This window comes from Lycorma delicatula, chromosome 4, assembly GCF_047948215.1.
Source record: "Lycorma delicatula isolate Av1 chromosome 4, ASM4794821v1, whole genome shotgun sequence".
NCBI lineage: Eukaryota > Metazoa > Arthropoda > Insecta > Hemiptera > Fulgoridae > Lycorma > Lycorma delicatula.
The window spans coordinates 5,817,986-5,833,079 of record NC_134458.1 but is presented as its reverse complement, the minus strand read 5'-3'; the positions used below and the strand labels follow the sequence as shown (position 1 = coordinate 5,833,079).

Here is a 15,094-nt window from a genome sequence, read left to right as displayed (position 1 = left end):
TTTTCTTATTTCCAATTATCTGCATTAGAGTGAGTGCTTTATTTGCTTTATATAAATTCAAACAAAGAAAGTTTTACGATCCGCACCGTTAATTATATTATCGTGTATACAAACTGTCATATAATGATATTTCCTGATTAATAACAGTAGAAAAGGAAGCACAAACGTCTATAGATTGTACAGTTTGAAGTATTTTATAGTTAAATTCATCAGGTTTCTGTCGCAATATCAATAATTTCCATGCAGACACTTTTCTTCGGCTCGGAATACTCGGTTACTTATCGTGACTTAACTGCCTTTTGAGGGCTTCGGCCTCCTCTGCGACCGTCCTGCAAATCTATCTAATATTTGCCGTTCTCTTTCTACCTTCATGCGCATCGCTATCGCGTCTTCGGTGATATCATTCATCTACTTGTTTTCGGTGGGACTTTTATTCCTCTCCCGAAACTTTTTTTCTTTCTATCTTCGAAAAGTCTTGACTCTCCTAGATCTGTTCCTTCCTGCATGTAATCGGCCGACCGACTGTGATCGGAAAACATCTAGATTGAATTCGATTTCAACCTGTGTGTCGAGTGATATCTTCAGAGAGTCGGCTGTAATTCAGCCCTTAAATTTTTAAACAAACATTTTTTTTTTTTTAATAACCGCTTCGTTCGTTACGGTTAGACGAGTAAATAAACAACTACTTTTAAGGAAAATCGTTTTTCATGTCACGGATGAAATGATATCGGTAAATAATATTTCGTGCCTAAATGAGGGGAGTTAAAATCGCTTTCACTTAAGATTTTCTTTTAGTTTACTTTTACAAGAAAATTACTAGCCGGAGTTTTGTCTTTTAAGCGGCGATAAAGAAAATAAGTTATCTCATCTATTTCGTGATCTTTACATTATGTCCCTCTCCGCAGTAGTTAACGTCATTCCTGAACGTTACAGCTACTACTTGCAAAACGGGTGGCGACTGGAAGCCGGCAGATACGATACGTACATCTCATGAGATCGCAGATTACAGAAGAAATTAGAGCGAGTTTGATATCGAGATAACTAAGATTTATTAATCTGTAATGTATGCAGCAAACTTGAAACGGTTCTACTACAAGCTCTACCGTCGACTTCTTGCTATTTCCTTGTTGTCCAATGACTTCATGATTCCATAACTGCCCAGAAGGCGATAACGTCCTGAGCAATACTATTCGTTCATCTAGATTATATTTGCTAGAACAGCATGTTTAATTCTACGCAACACGATATACGATCCACAAACTGCCAAAACAAAATTTAGAACTACTCATTTTTTTTTTTAGGGACAATTAGACGAATGTGAAATAAATAGCGCCTCAAATTGTGCCGGATTACTATTTGGCAATTTTTTATGTCGGTTAGGCAGTCCTAGGACAGTCGTATAGAAATTCTCCGGTAATACATACACAAATAAAAGTATCGGTAAATTAAATTAAACTGTATCTCGTTTAGGTTTTTATGCGATTATTGTAGATGCGATATAATCAACATACTAACAAAAGCTTGTGAAAAGGTGTTATTAAATTTCATTTCGATATTAGCGTTTTTATCCGATCACTCTGCTTCTTATAACAAAATTTTACTTAATATTCTGTGCGGGTGTTCTCAGTAAACCAACTGATTCCGTGGGTGAGCATCTCTAAACTTTATTCTAAGTTACGAGTTTAGAAGTATCATTTATTTGTTTGTTTTCATTTATTGTCTTCTTTCTCGCGTCGTTTTTCTACATCTTTTTTTGTTGATCCGCTATCCCTATTTTTTGTAGAAATAGGATTATAGTTATAAATTAAAGAATTGTTACGGTTAATAAAGAAAATATTTGTTTTATTACGTACTCTAAACTATATTCTTTTTTTATATTGTTATTGTTTGTTTCAGTCAGAACTTCAAGGGAAGTGGCCTGCAAAGGTTTCCACACAGCGATCTGTGTGCTAAAGACAAGGTAAAAGTTGTTTATTAATTTTGGATGATTACCTTTATTGTGTTTTTTGGACGGGATTCCGGGCATCGATTATCATGGTAATTAGACTCTGTCCCAAGCTAAAACATTCTCACCCTGCTCAAAGACAGCGGCCAAGTCAGAAGACTAGTCTTGTCAGTCAAATCACGTTGAAAACAGACTTGTCATAGAATATTAAAACCCCAAACACGAGATGACAAGGAGTTGTCATTTAAAAATATACGATTCATTTCTAAAAGGGATGTCATCAATAGTATCAAAACGGGTGGAAAGGGTCCACAATTATTAAAAGCACATCCTTTAATAAATGAATTCGTCAAAAATTTAAAAAAACATTTTTCATAATATTTATCACCTAGATATTCGTTAGGCCAACCTTTTTACTATTTTTTTCCATCCTTCTGACGGCTTCCACCTCTGATGACGGGTATCTGAGGAGTCGGAAATGGAATCTTCTTCTATTTGGTCATCCATCTTCGATATACCGACGGTGGTGAAGAGGAAGTTTTGAGCAGGTGTCAGATGGAAGAGCCTAGATTGAGCGGGGAGTATTGCATCCAAGTTTAGACTGGATGCACACCCCGCTTAAATGTTTGTTTGTGGCGGCTAAAATGCTCGCACTCTCTGTTGGAGGTTTTTTATCAATTTCTGATTGACGATGCGCTCAACCATATTAGCTAGGGCTGGTGCCAGTACAGAGATTACGTCTTTTGGTTTAAAGGAAGCTGCAGAAGTCGCCGCAACCTGAGCATAAAACGTAAACTTTGGCGATCTGCTAAGCACAATCTTTCTAGCTTCGAAGTAACTGAAGTTTTGTATAGTGTTTACCTCCTACATTGCTACTTCTTTCATATGAATTGGTCAGTTCCAAGATCTCGCAGAGTAATGCCCATGACAGTTGACACAGACAGATGGATCTCAGCACTGGTCATGGGGATGCAGTGGATTACTGCAATCATAGATCTGTTGCCACATACATCACTTCGCTGTATATCCGAATCTTTGACATCCAAAGCACCGCTATGCACTCGGGATGAACGGACGTACGTCCAGTCTGAGGAAATCAGCCTTTAGTTTCTCTGGACACTTCGGTTTATTGAGTCAGGACATGCGACGCGGAGGATTCAACTTCTGCATTGTCTTGTGTGTTCATTTGAACAACTTCAGCATGTCGACATGCTGAAGTTCCTTGTTCATAAAGTTATTCGACAATTTCCTCTTCTGTGCAGTTCAACAAGTTTCTGCACACGACTGTTCCTTTTGAGGTATTTAGCATACATGCGGTGCAACTTCAATGTTCACGACTCCAACCTTCTTGGCTTTAAGTAGCTTTATGTAGCCATGATCATAAATCGTTAACAGTTTCTACAAAGAGTCCAGTACCAGTATTATTTTTTTATCAACTTTGCAGGCCCTACTCCAGCTTCCGTGATGCCTCGAGGATCACGAAAGACTAATCTTTGAAAAATCCCGTTCTTTTCTCTTGATCACCAAATATTTTGGAATCGATGCACTGCTCTTCGGTCTAAACTTATTTCGATCCGTCTTTACAATATTGATAAACTCTTCTTTCGTTTCGCTTGTGAAGAAAATGTTCTCCAGAACGAGGGTTTTTATGCGGAACCTTTGCCATAGAAATAGTTGAAATAAATGTTTCCATTAATAGAGTAAGGCCAATCTACTGTCACAAGGTGCTAGCTGAGAGGCGGTTGAACATGCTCCGGATCACTGATCCTGTCTTGGTCTCCCAGTCGGCTGCCTCCCACAGATTTAACCTGGACCCAGGAGTCAGTTCCTCTATACCGACTGCTTGATCCGCTATACCGACTGCTTGATCCGCTATACCGACATCCCAGAACTCGCACGTAGCAGGAAACGGCTATACCCTCATCAAAGGAACATTTCCTGCCAAGGTCGGAAGTGACTGACTCTCGTTAAACGGCGAAAGGCTTCGGCAGAAAAAGCTCACATCAGCTCACCCTCGATTCAGTTTCCCGCACCAGGATTTTGGATAAGCGCTCCCCGTCCTCACTTCGCTCATCGTCGACAAATACAGATTACGGTCATGACTCCCGCCCATTGCAAGCAGTCAAACCGAGAACAACCGCAACCAGCACGGACAGCCCGGGACTTCCACCTACGGTGCTCCGCGAGTAGAGCTCCTGAGCAATACTATTTCCCCGGTAGTTGTTTTTTAAAACAGCTGAATCACAGGAAGGATCAGCCTGTTATACTTATGCTTATTAGCTACTCTTGAGACATTTGGAAATAGGGCGCAGTCAGTTTCAATTCTAAATTTATGCGTATCATCATTTCTAAGACGATTTTTTTATGTCATCGACATGTCTGTCCCTGTATAGTTCTTGTGAATACGATCGTTCCATTTATTATAAAGAAGAAAATGCGCTCGGATCTCAGAGCCGGTGAAGCCTGTAATTTGATTTGATTTGATTTACCTCTAAAAATTAATAATTCGTGTAACGTTCACCACCGAATGTCAAAAAAACATTCCCCCACAAAAAAATATTACATTTACCGACTTTAAACATTACATGTTGTCAATAGGTGACGATAAATTATAGTGGCTGACCCATATTTTGTAAAACAACTGGCCTTCGATATAAATTTATAATTTTTTTTTTTTCAGTATCCATTTTAAAAGTTTTGATAGTTAAAATCTACAATTCCAAAGGCTTATATTATCGTTTCGGTTAACGTTAATTTCGGTTTACTAATTTTATACGTTTATTTTCAGGTCGTTTTCAAGAAAGAAGTTTAAAAATTAAAAAGAGGGGTATTCGGTTTTTTATGGCGGTTGATTTAACCGGTAACTCTGGTCTCCTTAAGTGCGTCCAGAGTTCCTGTGTGTTGGTTTATTGTCAGTAATTTTTTGGCTGCTGGTCGTGTGTGTACCTTCCAGCAGTATCATGGCTTCGCTGATTATCAGACTGTTGGCACAGTTAGCACTTGTCTATTTTAGGCTCGTCATTTCTTACTTCTGGGGAGGTAAAAGGGTTGCATTTATACGACGTGTACCCGCCTCATCGCGGCTGAAAGGTGGCAACCACTCCCGTTCGTAAGACCCTATAACAAGCAAGGGATTTTCCCTAGTCCTGGTTGCGCTCTTTTCAGAGCGGGGGCCGTAAACTGTGGTTTCGTGCCGTTCGTTCACGTATTGAACCCAATCGATCCAGTAACGGCCAATAGGTACAAAAGTGACATGGGAATACAGAATGTCCCCAGCTGCCTGTGCTCGCTGCGGGCAGTCGTCACATTAGTGGGCTTGCTCAGAGTTTTCATTTAGGAGGAAGACAGCGAGAGTCTGTTAGTTCTGCTAGGCGTTAGAGTGCTAGGTATTCGGGAATCTTCGGCCATGTCCGAGTTCCAAGAGGTTAGGAAGTCCAGGCGGAAGAGGAAGCCTGAGCCCGTTCCATCGACGAGCTCCTCAGAGAACAGGTAAGCGAGATGGATACGGGTGCACCCACCCAGGTGAAACTCACCCCGGCAGTAGAGGCTTTCAAGAAGGCTAAGAACAGACCTGGCAGTTCTGCCCTGCTGGCTAAAGTAGTCTAGGAGGACTTGTTAGACTTCTTAGCGCTTCCCGGCGGCGTTAGTGTGGGGACGAGGAAGATAATTCTTCCCCGTCTACCCAAGATCAGGGAGGCTTTTACGGAGGTTTGTGAGTGTTTCGAAGCTTTGGCCTCCAAGCCCAAGGAGGTGGAAGCAGCCCCAGCGCAGGTCTGGCCCTACGCTGACGCGCTTAAGACCAAGCGCGAGGCCAGCAAGGCGGCTAAGAAGCCGGAATATTATTCGTCAACAAGGTAGAGGACTCGAACACCACGAACCAAGAAATGAAGCGTGATTTCCGGGCAGCCGAACTAAATTTACGAAATTTAAAGCTAAAGATAATCAATCCTAAATGCACGAATAAAAAACAGGAAATAATTTCCAGAACTAATTACTCGCAAAATAACAAAAATGCTGTAACTACCTTTTTTTTTGTCGGGAAGACGTAAGAATTCGCAAATATTAAAATTTTTCTCGTTAAATTTAGTATAAGAAATTAAAGGTTATACGTAAAAAATTTACCTGTTTTTGATCTATATAAACAAGAATGTAAAACGGTACACGATTAAAATACTAATCTTGAAATCCGACAGAATTTATTTTGAATTTCATTTTTTACTTCGGATAAGATTTTCAGCTAACGACGTTGTGAAGTTAGATATCGATTAGTATTAGTTGTGCGCTTAAAAAGTAAAACATACATATGCATAACTATTAAAGCGTTTCGGAAAGCGACTCTAAAAGATTGTAAGACATGATCCGGTTGTCCGTAATGAGTTTTTTTATTAAGCCAGATAATTTGATTCGGAACAGAATTTATAAATAATATACATATGTACATGAAATATCTTGTGCAGATGTTTAAATTTGTTCGAAATATTTTAAAAGTAATATTAGACGGCATTCATGAAGACCGATAAAACTTTTAATTTTATAAATATATACGTAAAAGTAAAATTTTAATATACAATTGCCTCACAGATGCTTAACCGAAGTAATACCTTTGTCCGAAGCTGATCTTATTAAATGCTTTTGGATCACAAAAACTTTATTACAATGTACATTTACAGCTGTATCCGAGGTTCTTATCTCGTACTGGAGTATTGATTGAACATGTGCTACATATAGAAGCATAGATATTGATAATTTTTTGAATCTTTGGGTTTATAAAATTTTAGAATTAAAAAGTTAAGTCTCTGACACGTATTATATTCTGAGTGAGCGCATTTTTCAAATTCTGAGTTCTTTTTTGATCTACCTTTCTAACATCATCCCGTGGGAGATCATCCTTGAAAATAGATTTTTTGTCGACTAACGAGATTATATCCCGACCGATCAAATTTAATTTAAACAGATCATTTATATATATTAGAAATAATATCGGGGATAAAACTGTTTTCGAGGTAAACCGTACTAGGATAAGTTTTGTTTACAAGTTTTACAGTTAACAGTAAGAAATTCAGATCTGTTTTTCAAATAACTGGAACAATTGTAAGAGCTGTACCATGAATGCCCAGATTTCCCATCTTCTGTAGGAATCTCATAAGCGGCACAATATCAAAATGTTTTCCTAAATTTAGAAATATTGCAAAGGTTTTTAGATAACCGATTAAAATCGCTTGATGCAGTGTTAATTAGACGCGTTATCTCATCATGAATTCTTTTCTTCGCCTGATAACCGTATTGAATCGCATGAATTGTATTGCATTTGTTAAACCATTCAACTGATCGGGATCTTTTTCCATAATTTTGGAAAAATTATAAAAACTTCAGGTTCGTTAATTTGACAGAATTTCTGGGTTACCCGTTTACCTAACGGCATAGATTGGCAATTAATTTTTTTTTTGTAAAATATCGCTCTAATAAACATTTATTTATTATAGCTTTCTCAGGCTTAAATAAATACGGTGAATTTTTCTAAGACGTGCATTACTTATCGATACGAGGAATCGAATCGCTTTAAGAGCTTGCTCTAAATCGGGGTTTATTAAGTTAGCCTCTGTTATCGGAGAAGATTTCCAAAGAGAGCATCGGAATACCTCAAATAACAAAAAAATTAAATGGGAGCGTATAACCGTACTTCTAGCTATCTGAAACAAACACGTTGTCGGGCACCATTTTGGATCGGGTAATCAGAATTTAGTTTTAATTGTAACATTTTTTTCGCCTCATCGACTCTGTAAAATGATATATCAAATGACCTTTGGTCTCGTTTAAAATTTTTTAGTCCGCCCGTCGCCCTACAATAAAAAGAATGAATTATACGTTGGTTGAAGTAGCTTCTCGGTACAAGGAAGAATGCAGTAAGCCGCAATTATAAAAAAAAGTTAGAGGGGGAGTGTAAATTACTTTTCAGCCACCCGATATATATATATATATATGTGTGTGTGTGTGTGTGTGTGTGTGTGTGTGTGTGTGTGTGTGTGTGTGTGTGTGTGTGTGTGTGTGTGTTTGTGTACATCACAGCTTTTTGCCATAAAACAGAAAATCGATACGATTAAATAGGTGAAACGATTAAAGTTTATAGACGAGTACTGTAAGTTTGGTTTCTGTCAAATTCTCTCAGAATTTACATCTTAAAATAAATTTATTTAAACCTTAAAATAAGTAGTTTTCCAGCTACTACTTAATAATATACTATAATCTGCTTCATTTTGTTAACGGTTTGAGCAGCTGTTTTCATTCTGTGGCATAACCCGTCTCTCGATTTTCAGAAACAAATACGTTTCATTCCAAAATCCCAGAAACCCAAGAAAATAATTTCTTTTAAAACCATTAAGTCATTTGAAAATTTATCCTCATCGGTCACTCGACACGTTTCTCAGTACCGTTCTCTTCTGGGCTGATCTTTTATCTCGACATATTTACTACGTTCAACATCTTTTGTTATCCGCTTCGTTAATTCGAATCTCAGTCTATCTTAACGGGGTTTTTCTTTACGCAAACACTCTTTGATTGTTTAATTCAGAAAAATCCCGATACCCTCTAATTCTCGCAGAAAATTTACTTTTCATAATTAAAAGTTTTCTGGAATTCAAATCTTTTTTAATAATAAAAGAAAGAAGAGTATTATATTAAGTTTTTATCCTTTCAGATGATTCGATAAATATATTATACAAATACACTTCAAAAAGTCGGAACTAGGCCGCTATTTCGTGGTACCAAATTTTTTTTACAGGTATCTCGATACCCCTACCGATTTCGAAAGAGAACCTTTTTTGTGCGATAAACGTAGCTCGCTACTCTCAAAAAAGTATTTAATTTTTGTATTAATTTTCTCTTTAAATGCATATTATCATTATATTCGTGTTTAAATCTACTAAAATTTTTATCTTATTCGTCCAATTATAACTTTTCGGTATTACTCAATATTATATGACATTACGAGGAAATGTCACGATAAAGAATTAACCTCTTGATAAAGAATTATATTAAATAAAAGTTCTATTTATTCGTACTTTATAACACAAATAGTATTTGTAAATAAAAATTAAGCGATTAAATTTACGATGCATTATGAAATATTTTTTAATTTGTTTTATTTTTATCTAATTGAAAGAGCAACTGGAAATACGACTCGGAAACATTTTCAGTAATGTATTTATGATTTCTTCAATTTCTCGACTTTTCCGTCTTTATAATTAAATGTGAATTTATTAATCGATTAATATCTACGGCCTGGCATTAATTAATTGCAATCCGTCGATATTAAACGACGACTAATGAATTGAATTAATAATAATAGATCGCCATACGTTAATTAGTTTCCATCGTCGTTTCCGGAATTTCGATGATGTTCCCAAATTCGAAAAATAAGTTTACGGTACATCAAAAGATTCCTTTCCTTAGTCAATTTGGCGTTTAATATTAATGATTAATTTTAAATTTATGTCCTGTAGGCCGGATAGAATTATTTTCTTTCTATTATTAATTCTTAATTCGTCAACCGATCGATTCCTACATCGGAGACCCGCGAAGAGTAAGAACTCTATTTGATTGCAGGAAAGAGACGGTTCGAGGTAGGGCCAGAAAGTAGCAGTTTCTAAATCCAGGTGTTCTATTCATTTTATTAATTTTTTCCAACAATTTTTACAAAGAGCTTCATTCAGAATATTCGGTGCTCAAAAAGATGTTTTTCTTTAATTCAACTTACGGTCTGAAAAATATACAGTAAAATAACAGTATACTTCTTCTTGTTCACCAAAAATAATAATATTAGTGATAAATATAGATTGAACAAAATAAAATTGAAATGTAACAAAACTGCTAGGATAAAATAGATTTTTAGATAAGTGTCTTGGACGTCAACACTTGTATTTAATTCACAATAAACACTAAAAATAATTTTAAATTACCGTACAATTATTAAGTTTTGTTACTTTGTTACTAATACACACACATACACACATTACGCAACATTTAAGCCGTTATAGAAATTAAAGCCTTTATTCGGTGTAGACAAGTAGACTATTTGTACTTACATAGCCCCACACCTGTATATCACACACTCATAAACATGCTACAATAGTACGGTTAAATCTGCCACAAATCGGGTTTAATAATTTTCTATTTAATCCCTCCTTTCTTACGACTACCGGTTTTTGTCTATTACACGGAAGATAACTCGCGGTCCAAATTTTAAAAAATGTTTCAGAGAAAAGTTGTTTGCTGAATTCGAACCGCCTGAAATATTTTGCTAAAGTCTATTCGCATCGACTAAAACGCAAAAACCTATTTGCAGCCGAGAAAGACTGAGCTTCCTTTCAAATTTGTAAAAGAACACGGATGTTTCTAACGAAGAAGTCGTTCGTACTTTTCTTAAATTTATTTGTCGAAACCTTTTTCTAACGACAAAATGTTTTGCCTGAAAACAAGTATTCGATTTAGAATTTAAACAAACTTTTAAAACTCTTAAATTATTTTATTAAACCTTACCCGGCGTGAACTCACACTTACAAAAACCTTCACTGAGAGGCGGGTGGCGTCCCGTTAGGCACTTTTACCGGTATTAAACATTTCTGTCGTACGGTTTTCTGGTTCGTAGATTCTGAGAGAGTAAGTAAAACAAAACCCTATTTTTTTTCAAGAAGAAGGCTAACATACTGTTATATTTTAAGTTAGATATAGCTATTATTTTTATCGAGGTTATAACAATAAAGTTATAATTTAACCTCCATATTTCCTTGAAGTCGGTTCGACTGTCATCACGCGATACCCGTTACAGGCCCTAAAAAGACAACGTGATAATTTTCTTCAGTTTTGTACGAAACGCTTTACAATGCATTTCGTTACTAAATTCCGATTGACTAAAACAAAATATCAATTACGCGTGAATATTTATTACCTGCCGTAAGTAACAGTCGTTGGCAATCCGACTCGAGACTAAAATGTGTCCTGAAAACGACTACTCGTTTTCAAGAATTCAAGCCTCACATTGCTGAGCACGATAAGAAAATTAAGCAGAGACGTATTTTTCTGAAATTATACCGTTTCACATCGATATTCCGAGCCCTCTGAAATGCAGTCGATATTCTACACTACAAGAAACATCCCTTCATTCTGTTCATCAAACGCGCCTCTATTGCGTATATTACTTCAAAATAGCAGCATGACCGGTTAGCTCGTTCTCAATCGCTTTAAAAACTTATATATATATATATGAACGTATCAGTGTGTAATAAAAGACTAATATAAAAAAGTCTATGTACGAGTATGTGCATATATATAAAACGTCTTTTTTATATGATGTCTACAGCACAATCTTCAGTTATTTATGCCAAATTTGTTATTATTAAAATTATGTACTTTGTTAAATATACTTAATAAAATCGTTTTATTAAGTTTATTTAAGTGCCTCCAAATTGAGGCACTATAAAACAGTATTCCTAGCAGAAGCACTGTATGGAGCAGAATGTCTGCAGTTTTTTTACAGAAAAAGTAATAACAAAAGCAGAAAAAAGAATTTTAAGAAAAATTTATGAGCCAAAATATAAAGATGGAATTTACAAATTGAAAAGCGAAAAAGAAATTTACAAATACACAGAAAAAATTGGAGACTTAATCCGGAAAAAAAGATTACAATTTTACGGAAATTTATGCAGAATGAACAACCAAAGGTTGAAAAAACGATTTTTTAACATCTGCATAAACAGAGCCACAAGACCGACCGGTTTAAAGAAATAAAAACATATCTAAAAACGTTAAACATTTTTAAGGATCTGTGTAAAGACAGAGATAAATTTAGAAAAGTGATTGAAGAATCTAAGTTTTCAGAGAGAAAGAAAAAGAAGCGTATAAACCTGAATAAATATCGAAGGTCGAAGGAGGCGACAACAGAGCAAAAGAATGAAGACTTTTTGGGAAAAGAAAAAGAAGTCAAAACTATGCAAACATGATCCATAGTGGTGAGAACGAAAAGAAAAAAAATCGTTTTGACGCAATCGATCAAGTAATGAATAAAATAATCAGTAGTATAACGTGCTAGTTACAAGTCTATAAAAAATACAATTTAATGAATACAACTAGTTTATACTTAATGGTTCTAATATACAATATATTTAATTTGATAACTTGATTGTTAAACATTATTTTATTTCAATTTAAATGTACATTTCAATAATTTATCGTTACCAAATAAAATTTTTTTATGAAATTTATTTTTTAATATCGTTTAAAGACCTTTTGCCTAATATTTATTTATATAATATTGATTTATTTATATATTTTAATATAGTTATAACATTTTTAACTGAATTATCTATTCTTTTTTTAATTAGTTAATTAATTGTTTAGCCTTGCTAGATAAATTCGGTTTATTATTTTTCTAAACATAATAAATAAAAGTAAGTATAAACATAATTTTTCTAAACATAGCTTTGTTGCGAAAGCTTTTTATGAAATAACTGTTTTACCTACATATATACCTCTTTCTGTGAACTAGTCAACAGCCTATATATACATATGAATTTATTTACTATTATATGAAGAGGTGACTTTCAAAACGCAGATTGTCCATATTTCTTCTTTTCCGCAAGCAGCAATAATCTGTGGCTAATAAATGGACAGTAACGTAAAAAATGATTATATACATAAAATTAGGCAAAAATCACTCTTTCGTCTCGGGTAAGTATTAGTCTTAAAATTCTTGCGGTTACTTAAAAAATCAACACAAAAATGGACAAACTACACTTTGAATGTCAAGCTAGGACAAATTGCTTTTTGAAAGGAAAATAAGGAACAGCAGAGTGCGTGGGCAATAGAAAATACATTTTCTCAGTGAAAATAATTGTCAATTTTTATTATAATAACTTGGATATCATCAAAAAATTAAAATAATATTTTTTTTAAAATTACAATTTAACGTCATCTTCACAATTACAAGTTACTTCTTCTTCCTTATCTTCAGTAACCTCGCCATTAACAACACTTTTCAAATACCCCAGACCTATTTTCTCCCACTCTTTCCGTCCTTACGTTTCAACCAGCTTTTTTAAATAACTTAGTTTGGCTTTAGGCAAAGCACGCTCTACTGCAATATTTATACAAAATAAGCGGCTTAAAGTATACCGTTTTTTTTAAAAAGACTAACAAAATATTTTGTTCTATCGTCTGAAGTATAATAAGGCACACCTTTTACTTTTATACAGAATTCACTTTTGGTTGGGAATTTTATAATAAAAATTATTTTATATTCCTGAATTCCTTCCGATTTTTTAAGGCCGATACACATTCCCATAATATCAGCTACTTACCGATCAATTCCTACCTACCAACCTTAGAATATACATCTCAGTATGTTTCTTTATTTAAGATTACATCGATCGTTTTAAATTTTTTTCCGCTTTCAAAAAACCCTGTCGGCAGGGATGAAGGAGTGGCCTCTCACAGTATATAATTGTCTGAACATTTGCAGGTGCATAATTGGCTAACCGTGCCTTTAGAGCTCGGATAGTGTGACTATTTTTGTTTTGTCCACCACAAACATCAGAAAACAGATGTGTGGTTGTGATAGCAGTTAAATGTTGATCGGAAAGAACATTCCCCAAGGCTGAAGATACTTCATTTGGACCTAAGTTCGCGTCTTTTGCCAGCCAAGTATAAAATTGTGGTGTTTTTCCTTCTAAATTACAGATGCATAAACAGTAAAACGAGTTGTCTAGAGTAATAATCCTCTTCAATTGGAAACTTTGGCAAAGCATGTACAGGGTCATTCACGGGAACCGGATGTTTTTGAAGTGGGTTGTACTCGGGAATTCGTGGTGGGAGGGGCACGTGGCTGGTGTCTGACGTTTCCTTTGTTCATAGCATTTACATTTTAGTCATTGAGATGGAGCCGTGGACGCTAGACCAACGTCTGTACGCGTATGACAGTTTTGTGTGAAATGACAAATCCGTAACTGCTCTTCAGCGAGATTTTTGCCGTCAGTTTAATATCCATCGTAATGCAAGTGTCCCTTCTCGTAACACAATATTACGATGAGTAAACAACCTTCGAACAAATGGTTCAATATTAAAGAAAAAACCACCGGGTCCCCGACGAACTGCTAGCACTCCGGAGAACATCGAACGAGTAAGGGAAGCCGTTGTCAGAAGCCTACGCCGCTCTATTCAGAGGCATTCAGCAGCGTTTCAAATGAGCACAAGTACGGTAAGACGAATTCTGCATACAGACCTGCATTTCCATCCTTACAAGATAGCCGTCGTGCAGCAGTTAAACGAGCAAGATTTCACGCAGCGATTACAATTTTGTCGACAAATGCTTACCGTTTTTGAAGAAAATGGAAATTTGTTATTGTTAATGAGTGACGAAGCCCATTTTAATCTGAATGGCTACGTCAACAAACAGAATTGCCGGTATTGGGCAGAAAGAAACCCACATCAGCTTCACGAGAGACCACTTCATAGCCCAAAGGTGACTGTCTGGTGTGCAATAGAAAAGGTCGGTGTTATTGGATCATATTTTTTTTTAAGAAAATGACGCTGCCGTAACTGTAACAACTGATCGTTACATTGCGATGTTGAATACGTTTTTCATGCCTGAGTTACGAAACCGGGGAATCGATTTTCGAAATGTGTTATTCCAGCAGGATGGAGCTACAGCGCACACAGCGAGGGCAACGATGGCTGTTCTCCGTAACTTATTTCCGGGACGGATCGTTTCCAGATTCGGCGACATTCCTTGGCCCCCTCGGTCCCCCGACTTGAGTAGTTCTGATTTTTTTGTGTGGGGGTTTCTGAAATCGCGTGTGTACGGCAATAAACCGCGTACATTGGAGGACCTAAAGATCGCAATTCGTCATCACGTCACCGAGATTGATGTAGACATGCTGCAAAGAATTGAGGCCAGTTACCGTGAAAGGCTACAACAATGTATTGCCCAAAATGGACATCACTTGCCGGACATAATTTTTCGTTCATGAGTAAGTAATAAATGCTTTGATTTAACAAGTGTTTCAGTACCAATAACACTTTTTTAAAGTAAATATTTCATTTTTTATGATTATTTTAAAAACATCCGGTTCCCGTGAATGACCCTGTATTTGCTGTAGG

The 15,094-nt window shown here is 35.8% G+C and overlaps 1 protein-coding gene across 7 annotated transcripts in view; it reads left to right on the top strand.

Annotated features, from left to right (window-relative positions):
* The window catches only part of PMCA (plasma membrane calcium-transporting ATPase 3), a 762,833-nt gene that overhangs the window by 206,140 nt on the left and 541,599 nt on the right, over window positions 1–15,094 (top strand). For all 7 annotated transcript variants that reach the window (XM_075362205.1, XM_075362203.1, XM_075362206.1 and 4 more), the window contains exon 3: window positions 1,901–1,960. The gene's annotated coding sequence lies outside the window, so the exon portion shown is untranslated. The remainder of the gene's footprint in view (window positions 1–1,900; window positions 1,961–15,094) is intronic.